This window comes from Cryptomeria japonica, chromosome 7 (genome assembly GCF_030272615.1).
Source record: "Cryptomeria japonica chromosome 7, Sugi_1.0, whole genome shotgun sequence".
Classification (NCBI taxonomy): domain Eukaryota; kingdom Viridiplantae; phylum Streptophyta; class Pinopsida; order Cupressales; family Cupressaceae; genus Cryptomeria; species Cryptomeria japonica.
The window spans coordinates 592,636,936-592,651,857 of record NC_081411.1 but is presented as its reverse complement, the minus strand read 5'-3'; positions in this window follow the sequence as shown (position 1 = coordinate 592,651,857).

The following is a 14,922-nucleotide window of genomic DNA, read 5'->3' as shown; positions in this document are numbered from 1 at the left end:
GAATGCATGATCGATTGAAGCTCTCACTTATGTAAATGGGAGGGCAAATGCGACATATATATTCGTCAATTAGGGTTATTGGACTGATTTTTCGTCATAGGCTGACATAAGGAAGGTTTTCCCGCTTTAATCACAAAGTTTAATGCATTGTTTGAATGAAGGGGCCCCAATATAGGGCAGGGAAAGGGGCACCATGCCCTTGTCCTGCCCTTATCCAAGATAGAAAGCAAGTTTCAGGACATGCAAAGTGCAGAAAAAGTGCATTTTTTAGGGATTAAGCAAGTCTTGGGTCTCCGATCAGGCTTGGGGTTCCGATTCACCAACGTGAATACCCTAATGTGGTCGAAAATTGCAAGGGTCACAATTTTATGACACTACAACTTGTTTGCTTGCTCACTTGAAGATAAATTGGACATTTGTGGAGAGATGTTTCAAATGAGGGGATACGACTTACTTTTATACCTAACCTCACGAAATGTGTTGAATTTTATGAAGGATAACATCAAATATAATTTCTTGCTCAACTTTTTCTGACCATTAGAGGATTCAAATTTGGGCCCATTCAGCTTGGACTATGACACCTATCACCCTAGTATAGGAGGACTAAGATGCTAGGCACCTTAGTCTAGGAGGACTAGGATTCTAGGAACCCCAGTCTAGTCCTTTTGGACTTGAAAAGGGTTAGTAAACAAGAGGAGAAGGCAAAGATCACGGATCTAACACTAGTTTGAGCATAATCAGGCATAATTGGGGTATAGAAGGCATAAACACTAAAGAGAGGCCTAACTGAGCATGAAATTGTATGAGGTTACAATTTATGAGACTACATGAATATTCCAAAATATCACACCTACTATAATGCCTCCCACATTTTCATTATGCTATTGCTTACTTTTGATCTGATATTGAATCTGTATATGATACACTTGGATTGTAAATATGTTATTTTTTTGTATTGGCATCCACTTGGTGCACCCTTCTTATAGTTATACTCTTTTGATTGTGTAGATATCATTGTTGATGTTGATAGTTGGTTATACATGTAGATTCAATAATGGTCATACATGCATGATGATTATATGATGATATTTGGATTTTAATTATGACAATGCTTTGATTATATTGATGATGATGCATTGATTATGTTGACATTGATTTGATTATATATGACCATGCCACTATGTGATGATTATGTTGACATTGATTTGATGATATATGACCATGCCATTATGTGATTCCAATTGGGGAATGATTATTTATGCGTTTCAACTATATTATACATATTTACATGCATAGGTGTTTGTTGTGTTTGGGATGATTTAGACCTTATATGGCATTGACTCCACTTGGCTCCACGGGTTTGAGTGTGTCCATTTCCCTGATGGTGGTTATCAGAGATAGCACACATGACAATAATGGCACCCAACCATACCCATTTTCCTAATTTGGATGATTTAATTGATTATACGTGCTTACACCTCTGGTTACCATTTCGGTATGTCTGATATACTCTAATGTATATTTTTGTAAGAATTGTAATGATTGTTTTTGTATAGTCAGTCATTTGTAAATTTTCATCATTTAATGTGTATATTATTGATATTTGGATATTAATAAGGTGATTTAATATTTAAATAAAATATATGTCTTATTTGCATTCATATTGTGGAGAATTGTATGATTTGACCCTAGGGGTTGTTTGGGGGTTTATTTTGGACAGATTTTAATTTGATTTCATTTTTTTATTTTTTTGATCAATTAATGTTACTTTTATTGATATTTCCAAAAAGTTACATATTCTTCAAAAAACAAAATGCATTGTTCAAATCATCCTTATGAAAAATGTCTTAGTAAACTACAAAAACCAAAACCCCCTTACTCAGTTTGATTCCATCACCCACTACCTGGATAACCACCTTAAACTATTGATAATCATTTACACAATAATACAAAAACTTAAGACCAAATAACTCAAAGATTTCATAAAAAAACAAAAACTCAGGCCACTACTAATCCGCAATAACTATTTACTTGCCTTTGCTGCTCGCAACCACGTCACCATCTACCGCCTCCTTGGGATCATCTGCCTCATCGATGTGTTTTGGTGGGAACCCTGTCCATAGTGTTCTCCTCACCTTCTTCTTCTTCAAGTTGCACAGTTGACCTTGCTTCTACCTCAATGAGGATGCCATTGCCAATCATGAAGAACTCATTTCAAAAGGACCCCACTTCTCCAACTCTCATTGAGACTCTTGCCTCTCACAAGCATTCAAATACTCCTTAATGTCATGCATCTCGATTTGTGCAGAGGCCCGACATATCTCTCTGTTACAATTTGTGCTCCATATGAGATATGGGTACAGAGGAGGATGAAATTCACCAACATGAAGCCAAGGACCATTTGGAAAAGAGAAGCCCTTCCGATCACGCATCATCCTCATGAAAATTTCAAGTCCCCCACACCATTCTTCTTTGATGCAGCTACTAACTATCCACCTCACCTTTTATTTGTTTTCCAACTCAAAGAACCATGCCACAAACATGGAAGCAATATCGGTATTGGTGGGGTATTTGAAGTGAGCCCTCAGGCACTCCTCCCCTAAAACAATCTTTACCTGATTAAGGAAGTTCTTATTTTCAAATTTGAAAACATTTGTTAATCTTTAATCAAAGATTTGACCCCAAAATGACACCATGGGTCTCACTACTTGTAGGGAGAAGTTTGGCTCCATTCTCTAGTGTCGAATGTGGTTCATTGAAATGTATCTTGATACCAACATTGGGAAAATGAAGAATGATGCACCCTCTCTCCTTCTTAAATTTTATTCAAATTCTTTTGGCTTGAGTCATACATTGAAAGCACCCAGATTGAAGACTTCAAAATTACTAAGTTGCCATTAATGCACTTAGTCATTCAAAAGATAGGTACTGCAAATGGTTAATAATTGTGCCTTGATACAACTCGTGGTTTGTATAGTTTGTTAGGATTAATGACAGTCCCAAAGATACTGAGAGGAGGGGGTGAATTAGTATCTAACTGGTTGACAGAATATTTAATCTTATTAAGAACTTTGCATTCCAAAACAATGTACTGGTAAATAAGAATTAATGCAGTAAACAGGAACAATAAAGACAACATAGAAAACACACCATAACACAAGATGTTTAACGAGGAAACCTAGTATGGGAAAAAACTCGATGGGATTTGTGACCCACAATATTCACTCACTAGCTAATGAATAAATATTACTTACAATGAGGGGCCTGCACATGCAGGAAGGCCAACTGACTAGAGCTCACTGCTCAATAAGAGTCACACTGACTACAAAAGTGGATTATGAAATCCAATACAATGTACTACTTCAAATCAGCATCAACTATGCTAGGTTCAGTACCGGTTTAAGCTCATTCTATAACCAAAACCTTCGATGTCAACTATATCTCCTTTTACAAAAATATCATCCATACCTTCTCTACATGCATACTACCTTCTACTATAAAATGACCCATAAGATCTCATACATATATATGAGTCTTTTACAATATGCCATGTCGTCTTTATAAAAGATAATTACATTAAATACAATAAACAAAAGTTTATTCCCTGTCGGTTGGGGTGTCAGTATGCATTGTTGCCACTGTCGATGAAGTGTCTGTCAGTGTATGTAGATGTCTATGCCGGTGCTGGTGCCTGCCGATGGCTTTACCAGATGAGTGCCAGAAAGTTGTCAGATGGTTGCCATCAATGACAACACCAACTATTCTTATAAGAGTGTAGAATGCCAACAATCTCCCCCTTTGGCATTGATGGCAACACTCATGAGAAAAATCCAAAAATTGTTTCCAAAAACCGAAGTCCAAAAAGTTACCAAAAAGATGTGCTCTCCCTGAGCAGATGATCTCCTTTGAATAATCATTTTCTCTATCCACTACTCCCCCTTTGACATCAATGACAAAGGTTGTCAAAAATTGTCAAATGAGTGCAAAAAAAATGTCACCTCAAAGTTTGTAACCGGTTGGTTACAATCTGAAATGTGTCTGCCAAAACCAAATTTAAACTCTGCATGAATCTGTTGCTGTCGTTCAGGGTTGCCTCAATCTGTTGGATTGTGTCGATGAGATGATGCATGTGCTCTTCCGGTGATCTTTCTCCTTGAAGTAATGCCTTAGGGATCTCATTTCTCAGAGAGATAAGGTTATCCAACTTAGGACCAAGTTTATATTTAAGCTCTCTAGCATTAGCCTTAATCCTTGCCTTGTCTTTCTCAAATTTCTCCAATTTCTCCTCAAAACCTGCTATTTCCTGCTCAATAACTGATATAGGTTCGGATGAACCAATTATGTTATCAGCTATGTCATCTATTTCCTTTTGTACTTTGCTTATTTCCTTTTCTATGTCCTGTGTCAATAGATGTGGTTTGCATGTTTCTCTGTACAACTCCTTATATTCCAAAATTGTAGTGTTCAATATTGGTAAGTGTTTTCATGTGTTCTGTGCACTTCTTTATTGTATCCTCAAAGAATTCATCCTTTTCCTTTTCAACTTTCTCTTTGAATGTGTCCTCATTCACCTTATCAACCATTATTACATTGTCAGTAATGAATTTGGACAATGTGTCCAACTTACCTAAAGAATCCTTTACATGATCTATGTTACATTTCGGTGCAATCAATTTAAGAATTGGTATGGTGTCATCAATTGCCTTGTAAGCCAATGCATTATAGGCAGTTATCTTCTTGATAGAGTCTAGGAGTACCTTTGTCACATTAGTAGGCTTGAATTCACTTAATGAAGTACCAGATATCTGACCAACTACCTTAATTACCTCTGTGCTTCCAACATTTGTAATCATTTTGCTTGTATTATCCTCTAGTGGATCAGTCTGAGTTTGCATTTCAACCAGTAAAGGTTTGGGTTTCTCAGTGATTACCAGTTTCACTACCTCAATATGTACTTGTGCCTTTGTAGGTTTCTCTGTCGGTTTCTCTGTGTGCTCAACTGCCGATATCTTTGTCTTAGTAGGTTTCTCTGTGTGCTCAACTGTCGGTATCTTTGTCTCGATAGGTTTCTCTGTGTCAACGTCTATACCTTCAGTATTCTTCCTAGTATCCAATGGTTGTTTAGTTTGTAATGTTTGCTCATTTTTCTCTCTTTGAATCTCAATCTCTACAGTCTCTGTCGGTTGCTCAACAATGTTTCCACTACCAACAATATCATCCTTAACCTCTGTATTGTCCTTATCCACAACAATGTTCACTTCCTGAGTATCTACATTCATGGTGAATAGAATTTCAGATTCAAGATTAGTGTTATCATGTGTTACACCTTCACTTTCAGTAACCAGTGGATCAATAGTATACATCGGTGCAGTGTCCAAGGGTGGTGGCAAGTTATCAGTTATCTTGATGTTCGGTATTCCACCAACTTTACCTTTCCCTTTGTCTTTATCCTTCTAATAAACTTTGAATGTTTTCTTCGGCTTGTTCAATTCTTCTTGTTTTCTTTTTCCACAAAAAAGATATCCCATTTTTCAGTAGTTTCCTCTGCAATCTCATTTACTCTACCTGCCATCAAACTTACTTGTCAATGACCACTAGCAAAAACGGATCTGTTAGCCTCACAAATCAGGTCATCAATCTCCTCTTTTGAGTTAACCAGATGTATAGCTAGAAGTTTTTCAACTTTAAATTTCTTGTTCGATTCCATTACTACAATCCTCTTTGCATCTAATCTTCTATATAGTTCATTAGGCAAGTCATCCACAACTTCAATTAAAACTTTCTTGTATATATCCAGATGTAAAATTATACTGTTTTCAATGCTTTCCTTGTCTGAATCATTGAATGTGTTATACAATTTACTCACATTAGCCAAATTGCCATCATCAGTTATTTCATTTAGCAAGTTATCCAATGGAGGTATAACCGGTTTCTGTTTCTTCTTGGGAGTTAGTTTCTTAGCCGGTTGCCTTACTGCCTATTGTTTCTTCCTTAAGGTTCTTGTTCTTTTGGGTGGAGGAGAGGGTACCGATGAAGGTTTTCTCTTCCTTTCAACTCTTTTGAATTCAGCTGGTATCTCACTGTCAGAAGATGTGCCAACCGGTGAAATGTGTACCTCCGGTTGCAGTCCTTCTAGCTCACTGGCCTTTATACCAGTAATGTTCATAACATTTTCTTTGATTTCCTTTACCTATTTTGATGCATCTCTTATATATCTTTCTCTTCTCTTCCTTTGCTTCATTATTTGTACATTACTTTCAATTGTTTATGCACTACCAAAAACTTCTTATGTTGGTTCTCTAGGTGCATCTAACAATTTTTTTGCATAAGTCTCAATAATGTTGAGATGTACCTCATAACCCATTTCAGTTACCCATACAGTTCTAGGAAGTACTGCTTCCATCCATGTCTCATCCCTTTTTATGACAAAACAGATTTCTTTGTCATATTTATCCACTACACTCTGTGGTAGTATTTCTCTAGTTTTCATTTTAGCTTGAAAAACTTTAAAGTATTCAGTTATGTTGTTTTCTTTAGTAGTTCCCATGCCGGTGAAAGCTTCTTGTAATTTTTTTCCTACCGGTATGTCATATCCAAAGTATTTATGTCCTATACCGGGGATTTCCTTTGTGAAATACAACATTAAGCATACTAAGAGACTACCAAAATGAAATGTCCCTTTCTTGTCACCTTTTATCTTTTTCAAATTATCAATGAGTTCATCCTTCAGCCATTCACACACATCTATTTTTGCATTATTGTTCACCATTTCATATGCACTATTAATGCAAAGACTAGAAACTGAATTAAGTTTGTTTGCATGTGTAGTCTTGTAACCAAGTATCATACTTATGAATCTCACATTGATGTCCTTGATGTCATTCACTCTTAGAGATCTACTATCAGATGTTGCTCTGGTTAGGGTCATGACTTTGTTGTTAGAAACCTTCTTTGTTTTGTCTGGTATGCTGTCGGTTCAGGGTAAACTTGTTACTACTCTAATTGTGTGTCGGGTGAGTTTGTAGACAAGGTCTAACCATAGAAATTCTCCATGTGCCCTACTTAGGACAATTCTCACTACTTCTTCCAGAAATTTAGGGATGTTCAATATTTCAACAAAACCTAAAGTCTCCACAATCTTGTGCTCGAGTTTAACAGTGCCATTTTCATCACAAATTACGGTTCTAAACATTTTTAACAACTTCTTAGATCCTAATTCTTCAATGTTGCAATGAATATATATCCTAGGGTCTTCAACATAAGCTACACCTTTAGGAATCTTTGAAAATGCGCCTATGGAATCATCTTGCTTAGCTACTTCAAGAATAATTTTGAACATGAGCCTAAGGTGTTTTACATTCTCCATGATAGTAGGGTTTGCAATAAATTCAGGAGCAGAAGAAGAAGCCATTTGAAAAATACCTTTAGCTGCCTGATAATGTCTGAATGCTTGAAAGAAATCGCTTCACACCTCGCCTTGAATGCCTTTGCTTAGATTTCGCACTCTCTGCTAATTTGAATGCTTGGTGAATCAAAAATGAGGGAAAAACGATGATTTATAATTAAATTTCTCTCAACAACTGCATTAAATGCTTGTCGGTTAAGTGAAAACTTAACACATATGCCAATAAAGAAGAAATCCATCTTCTCACCATCAACCGAGGGTAATCTACATGATATTCAATTTGCTACAATACCCCCAAAGGGTTACTTCTCAGTTGGATGAAGAATCTCCTGCCAGTGGAGTAATACTCTGTTCTACTGGTGAAGAAATAGTCTCATCAACATTCTGATCTGTCTTCCTAACCCATTGTTTTGAAAATTATTTCTTTACCTCATCTACCTTTTCTTTGCCTTTCAAACTGGGTCCTTTATTATTTGTCGATGAAGTCTTGCTTCTACAAAATTTTGCAATATGTCCAATTTTGTTACAAGCATAACAAGTCACATTATTCTTCTGAATAGCCTTTCCATATCCTATGCCGGTTTGTGTTCAACATTGATTAGATAAGTGCCCAAATCTTCCACAAACATAACATATTACATTCATTCTGCAATTTTCTGAATTATGACCAACTTTGTTGCATTTGGAACATTGACCGGTGGGTGCATTAATGTTCTGATTGTTTCTAAATCTACATTGATTTGCTCTATGACCATACTTGTTACAATTAAAGCATTTCCCATTAAATTTGTAAGCATTAAGTTGTCTTACCAGTTTACTGTGATCATGATTGTTTGCAGTACCAGAACTTTCTCCAACTTCAAATCCAAGTCCATTAGTATCTCCATTAGGTTTCTGACTTTTCAACATATTATCAAATTCCTCTGAACTTTTCTTGAATTTCTCTTTGTGTTGATTTGCAGTAGCCAACTCATTTTTGAGAATTCCTTTTTGTCTCATAAGTTCAGTTTTATCATGTTGCATGTGAATCAGATCTGTCTTCAACATATCATTTTCATGACTGAGTCTTAGATTTTCATTTCCAGCATCATTGAGTCTCCTAGTCAAGTCATCTTCATTCTTCTTCATGTCTTCAATGTCTTTACAAAATCTCATAGTCATATCTTGCATTTCATTCTTCACATTACTGTTTTCTTGTCTCAACTTGTTCACAAGTTCATTAAGAGTTTCCTTTTCATCATTATCATTCTGCATCTTCTCATGAAGTTCTTTTATTTTATTTTGAGCTATAGTAAGATTCTCCTGAAGTCCTTGAATGAATTCCTGTGCAGTCCTTAGATCATCTTCAAGTTTGATATTCTTCAACTTCGCTGAATCATAGTCAACAAGAGCTCCTTCCAATTGTTTTCTTAAGTTCTCCATTTGTACCAGTGTCAGAATCTTCCTCAAGTTGTTAGGCTTTTGAAAATAGAGGACCAGGCTCTAATACCAATTGTTAGGATTAATGACAGTCCCAAAGATACTGAGAGGGGGGGGTGAATCAGTATCTAACCGGTTGACAGAATATTTAATCTTATTAAGAACTTTGCATTCAAAATAGTGTACCGGTAAATAAGAATTAATGCAGTAAACAAGAACAATAAAGACAACATAGAAAACACACCATAACACAAGATGTTTAACAGGGAAACCCGGTGTGGGAAAAAAATCGGTGGGATTTGTGATCCACAATATTCACTCACTGGCCAATGAATAAATATTACTTACAATGAGGGGCCTGCACATGTGTAAAGCGGAAAAATCGAACCCTAGTCGTTCTCCCCTCCCCAACTCCAAGGAGAGAGAAGGGAGAGTCACTAGGGTTGATGGTTTTCACTTAGGAGGGACTTTACATTCAAAAGAGGGGTTGAAACCCACAAGATCCAATCCCACGCAATGCAAGATTGGATTCTATATGACTTTCAAGAGTTGTGACATCAAGGATACCCTCTTTTGTAAAGAAATGTAGATAGAAAGATTGAACTAGGAATGCATGTAAAGTAGGAAAGATTTGCTTATAAATAGAGATAGGGATATAGGATGAAGCTGCGGACCTGGAATTAGCAGTAAAATGTCGAGACGGTGTTGTTCTGCAAATTTGAGCGAAAGTTGACGGGACGATGGCGCCTGGCGTGCACATGGTCCTCCGAAAAATCCGCGAAACGAAGGTGGATCTGTTCGTCTCTACACAAGGATTCCAGATCTTCAATTTCAGCCGCGTACCTGCAACCTACACACAGAAAAGCGAAGACGATTGGGGGGTTAGGGATGAGGGGTTTGCCTTTAGGTCAAACCCCGGTTTTGGAATTAACCAAGAAATGAGAATGCTGTAAATGTAAATGTTTGTAATGTAAACAAGTACTAGTACCTTGTTGTAAGGATGTTTGTATCCTTATATGCGAAGGTATAGATGTTGTTGTTTGTTGTATGTTGTATGTTGTAGCATGTGATCTCCTCTTCAATGGTTGAATCCTTGTCTTGAATGCAACACTTAGCCTTGAATGGAGACTTAGAATGATCAATTGCTTGAAGGAATGCTTGAATGCTTGAATGCTTGAATGTTTGAATATCGTTTTCGCGCCTTTTCCCATCTTACCAAAATGAGAGAGGAAAAGTAGTTTATATACTTGTCAATTAGGGTTAAAAGACTGATTTTCCCGACCTTAGGCCGACCAGGAAATGTTATTTTCCAATTTGCAAACAAAAAGACCCGAAGTCCCATAGGAGACTGGGCCCAAAATAGGGCCAAGGACTAGGGCGCTGGGCGCCATGGTCCCACCTCCAGGGACAGCGGGGTGCAAGGAGGATTAGGCCAGGGTGCTGAGAAATGCAGTTTTGATGTCATGAACAAGTTTCGGGGTCTCCATTCAGGTTCCGTGTTGCATCGCCATCGTGAAGACCCAAATGCAGTCGAAATTGCAAGTGTCGCAATTTTAGGACGCTACAACATGCAAGAAGGCCAACTGCCTAGAGCTCACTGCTTAATAAGAGTCACACTGACTACAAAAGTGGATTATGAAATCCAATACAATGTACTGCTTCAAATCAGCATCAACTATGCCAGGTTCAGTACCGGTTTAAGCTCATTCTATAACCAAAACCTTCGTTGTCAACTATATCTCCTTATACAAAAATATCATCCATACATTTTCTCCATGCATACTACCTTCTACTATAAAATGACCTATAAGATCTCATACATATATATGAGTCTTTTACAATATGCCATGTTGGCTTTACAAAATATAATTACATTAAATACAATAAACAAAATTTTATTCCCTATTGGCTGGGGTGCCAGTATGCATTGTTGCCGCTACCGGTGAAGTGTCTGCCGGTGTATGTAAATGTCTATGTCGGTGTCGGTGCCTGCCAGTGGCTTTACCAGACGAGTGCCAGAAGGTTTCCAAATGGTTGCCATCAATGACAACACAAATTATTCTCATAAGAGTGTAGAATGCCAACATGGTTTAATACAAAAACATTACCACCTTGTCCATTAAAAAAACAATTCTTCTCCACCATAGAAACAAAAGATTTGGAGAAGATCCTCATCACTTTGCATGCCCTTATAGATAAGTCATCGAATTTATTTTGACAAGCAATAAATGTTCTTGGTTAAACATTTGCTTCATTTAGTACATGTTTAATATCTCTAATTACCATAGCCTCCCACCGCTAAAAGTTGACCCACCCATATTCATCTTCAAATCATACTGAAAGATTAACGTTGGGGGAGTAAATGTCTAAGCTAAATTCACCAACTTATAAATCAAAAGCTTGGTTGGCACAAGAATCAACATCTTGTTTTCCCTCCCTTAACACATGGGACACTTTGAAATTTTGAAAAGATGAAAGGAGATTTCTGATGCATTTTATCTCTCTATCTATTTTCCAATTATGAGCTTCACCTTTGATAATAGCATGTATGATGATTTGGGAGTCCCCTTCTAGATGTAAACTCTCAACACCTAACCTCCCAACCAATTGAACTACTAGGAGAGTCACTTTAACTTTGGCTTCATTGTTGGATCCTGATTGAAGCCGCAGTTTACATTTGGCCATCACTACACCATTACTATCCTTCGCAACACAAATTGTGCTTAACGGTCCAGGATTACCACAAGCAACACCATCAAAATTGAGTTTGATCCACCTTGAATCCACTGGTCACCAATTAGTAATCAACTCTGACTGGTGAGAAGGTTTAACCCTTTGAGACGCATTAACGAGTGTAATTTCATATTATATTATTCTTACTTCAAAAAGTGAGTTTATATTATGAATTTGGAGTTCATTTTTAAAACACGGTTATTTTTCTCATCTGTGCTCTCAAAAACCCTACACTTGGATCTTGGATTAGCGATGGTGGGAGATTTTCTTGGAGAAATTTTGTGGGTAGTGGCTTTAAATATTTATATGGGTTAATGTTACCAGTTGTCCAAAGGATTCACCCTCTCTTGATGCATGTGAGTTGCATTCTAATTTTGAAGATTTGTGCAAGTTTGGAGGTAGGAACTCAATTTCTCTTTCATTTGTCAATTTTATGTTTTCCAACATATTGCAAATGATTTGTTGAATGATTTCAAGCACTCTTTCAATTAAAAAATTTCCATTTTAGTGATTATGTAAATTGTTTGATTCACATTTTAAAAACATGGTTTTATATGGGTTATGCTACCTAATTTTGTGTAGAATGAATGTAATGATACTTGAGAGTTTTTGATGGTGTTGGGTTGATAAAATTCAAAAGTTTATTCTAGCAATTTTGAAAATTTAAGGTTTTTGAGGTCCATCGATGGTGGATGGTCATGGGATTGGTTTTGGTCCAAATTTGAGATATGTAATTAATGTGGATTATAATGTGGAATGATAGTATTATATATGTAAATTTTGATGTGGGATTGATTTAGATCCATTCACTTTGTGTTTTGGCCAAATGGGATTACCTTGTATATGTATGGAAATGACATTTTGGGATTGTGTTCTTTTGATGCATTTTGTGATGTCTTTCATTGGGATTGACATGAGCTTAGGGCTAGGCCCTAGACTAATTCTAGGGAGTGGCTCCCAATGTTCCTTGACTTGAAGTGGCTTGTAGGCTTGATCATAGTATGGGGAGTTTTCTAATCAGGTGATAACGTAATAAAATAATGGGGATAAACACTAATAGGATAATTGGTTCCTCAAACATGCCTTGTGCGTTATCACGAGACCAAGGGTGTCTTGGAAAGGCATTTGCACACATGGAGTATTGGGATTTGTTCGTAGAGATGTGTTCGCTCATGTAGTGCTAGGACTTGAGTGATCGTAATTATCATTCATATGAGAGAATGCTCAATTTTGTGTGGCACGTCCTCTTGAGCACACACAATGACACTCCCTCCACTAGTACTCTAACACCTAATAACTTGTGTAGATTTGATTAGTAAATTGATGTGGATTCATAGACTTGTATCACTCCTATCATTAATGTTGCATCACACTCTTGTATTTCATGATGTGTCGTGTATGCATCGTGTATGGTGTGTATGTGAGCCTACTATTCCCTTTTATGCTTTGTATGATTGTATGGGTCATGTGACTATCTCCATGAGAATAGTGGGGTGGAACTAAGGGTTCCACATGGTTGGGTGGCATTCCAAACTATCGTTGGGGGCTTATGGACTTGGTTCAATATTGACATTGGACAGCTCTTCCATCTTCCTCAACACTAGTTGTTCTTCGTTCTTTCGTTCTTGCAAAGTTGTAATAAAATCTATTATGAATAAAACATTTTAAACATTGATTATATGTATATTGAAAAGTCCAAGAGGAGAGTGATGTAATATAATTATAATGATATGGATTAAATTAGATTTGCATGACTAGTGTTGGAATTGGGCATGAACTATGATCTTGTATGCTTATCAATTCTTAATGCAATATGGATATGTGGTAGAAATACTTCAATTGGTGCTCTAAAATGAATATATATGTGTCTTGAGGAGACTTAGAGTTTGATATAGTCATATCTTGATGTTGTCATATTTTCTACTTTGTTTTGGAGTAGTTTTAAGTGGTTGGAGTCATCCCGAACTCATTTGAGACAATTAGAAAGGGGTCCCAAGATGTCCCAATGTGGTTTTATATGTTTTGGACACCCTTAAGAGTTTTTGTAATGGTTTAAGGAAGTTTATGGTCGATTGAGTAAATTTAGGGTGCATCTGAATCCTGACTACTCTCGTAGGTGTCATCTAGTGACTCAGACACTTTTCTTATCTTGTCTTCTCACATTTTTGCCCAAATATATTGATTCAAGAATTGAAAGGGTATTTTTACTTCAAAAAGAGGTTTGGGGTGTCTGAGGGTCCAACCTATTTATTCGAGAAGCTCACTAGTTAGGACAAACACGCATCTTAAAGGATGACATCACAAGTCTGCTAGTCCAAAGGACACTAGTGCATATCTGGGACACTAGTGTGAGTCAAGGGCATAAACATGGAATATGAGTTTCCTTCAAGCATGTAGGTGTCCTTACTGAGTGCCTATGTCCAGTCTGGGCATTTGAGCCTTCTTATCATGTTTGTTAGGGTTTTTAGGGTTTTGAGAGCTTAGTTTGACTCCATTTCAGATGTGTTACAAAGACAATGATATATGAGAACCATTAGAGGTGGTTTAGCATAATTTTAGATAGTATCATCAGTGTCCATGTGTAATTAGGTATTTTGATAGCTCATCGGTGACACCTAGGACCTAGTAGATGATCCCATTTTTTGAATAAGAATTGTAACCTAGGGAATGGTTTAGTGTGACCCTAATTAATTTTGTAACATTTTCCTAATGTCTGGGAGACCTTTCCTCAGGTTCGATTAAATTTCTAGGTGTTTATTCTTCTGCATGTGCATTTTTGCATAATGACAAGTTGGCGTAATCTTGAGGTTTGAGATTAGTACTTGTATATGATATGTATGTTTACAATTAACTACTTAAAAAAAAACATTCCTTGTATTTCTATGTGTATTTTTTGTATATCCTCTAGTGTTCCTTGGTGGGGCAATACACCTACCTCAAGAAGAATATTAATTTAATATTATTTTTTTGTGAAATATGGTTTTCATCAAAATAGATAATATTTATTTTTTATTAATTATCCCAAACTATCTTGTGATCTCGCCTTACTATTTTTGGACAATGGGACTTACCATATTTATTAAGTTGATAATTATGCAAAAGAGGGGACAAGGCAAGTCCTCCATTCCCAAAATTTCTTATACTTGATCAATTGCAAACATGTATCTCCAAGATCTTGATTCCAAAATGATATATCATAATAAGTTGCTTACCAAACTTTTTCTTCACATTTGTCAAATGTTGTATCTTCCTGCCAAGCATCATGAAAAATCTCTAAAAAATTTACCTACTTTTTAATATTGAGAAAATAAAATTCACTATGTAACCTCTTATTCCACTTCACTTGTGTTATTGTACTATGCCTA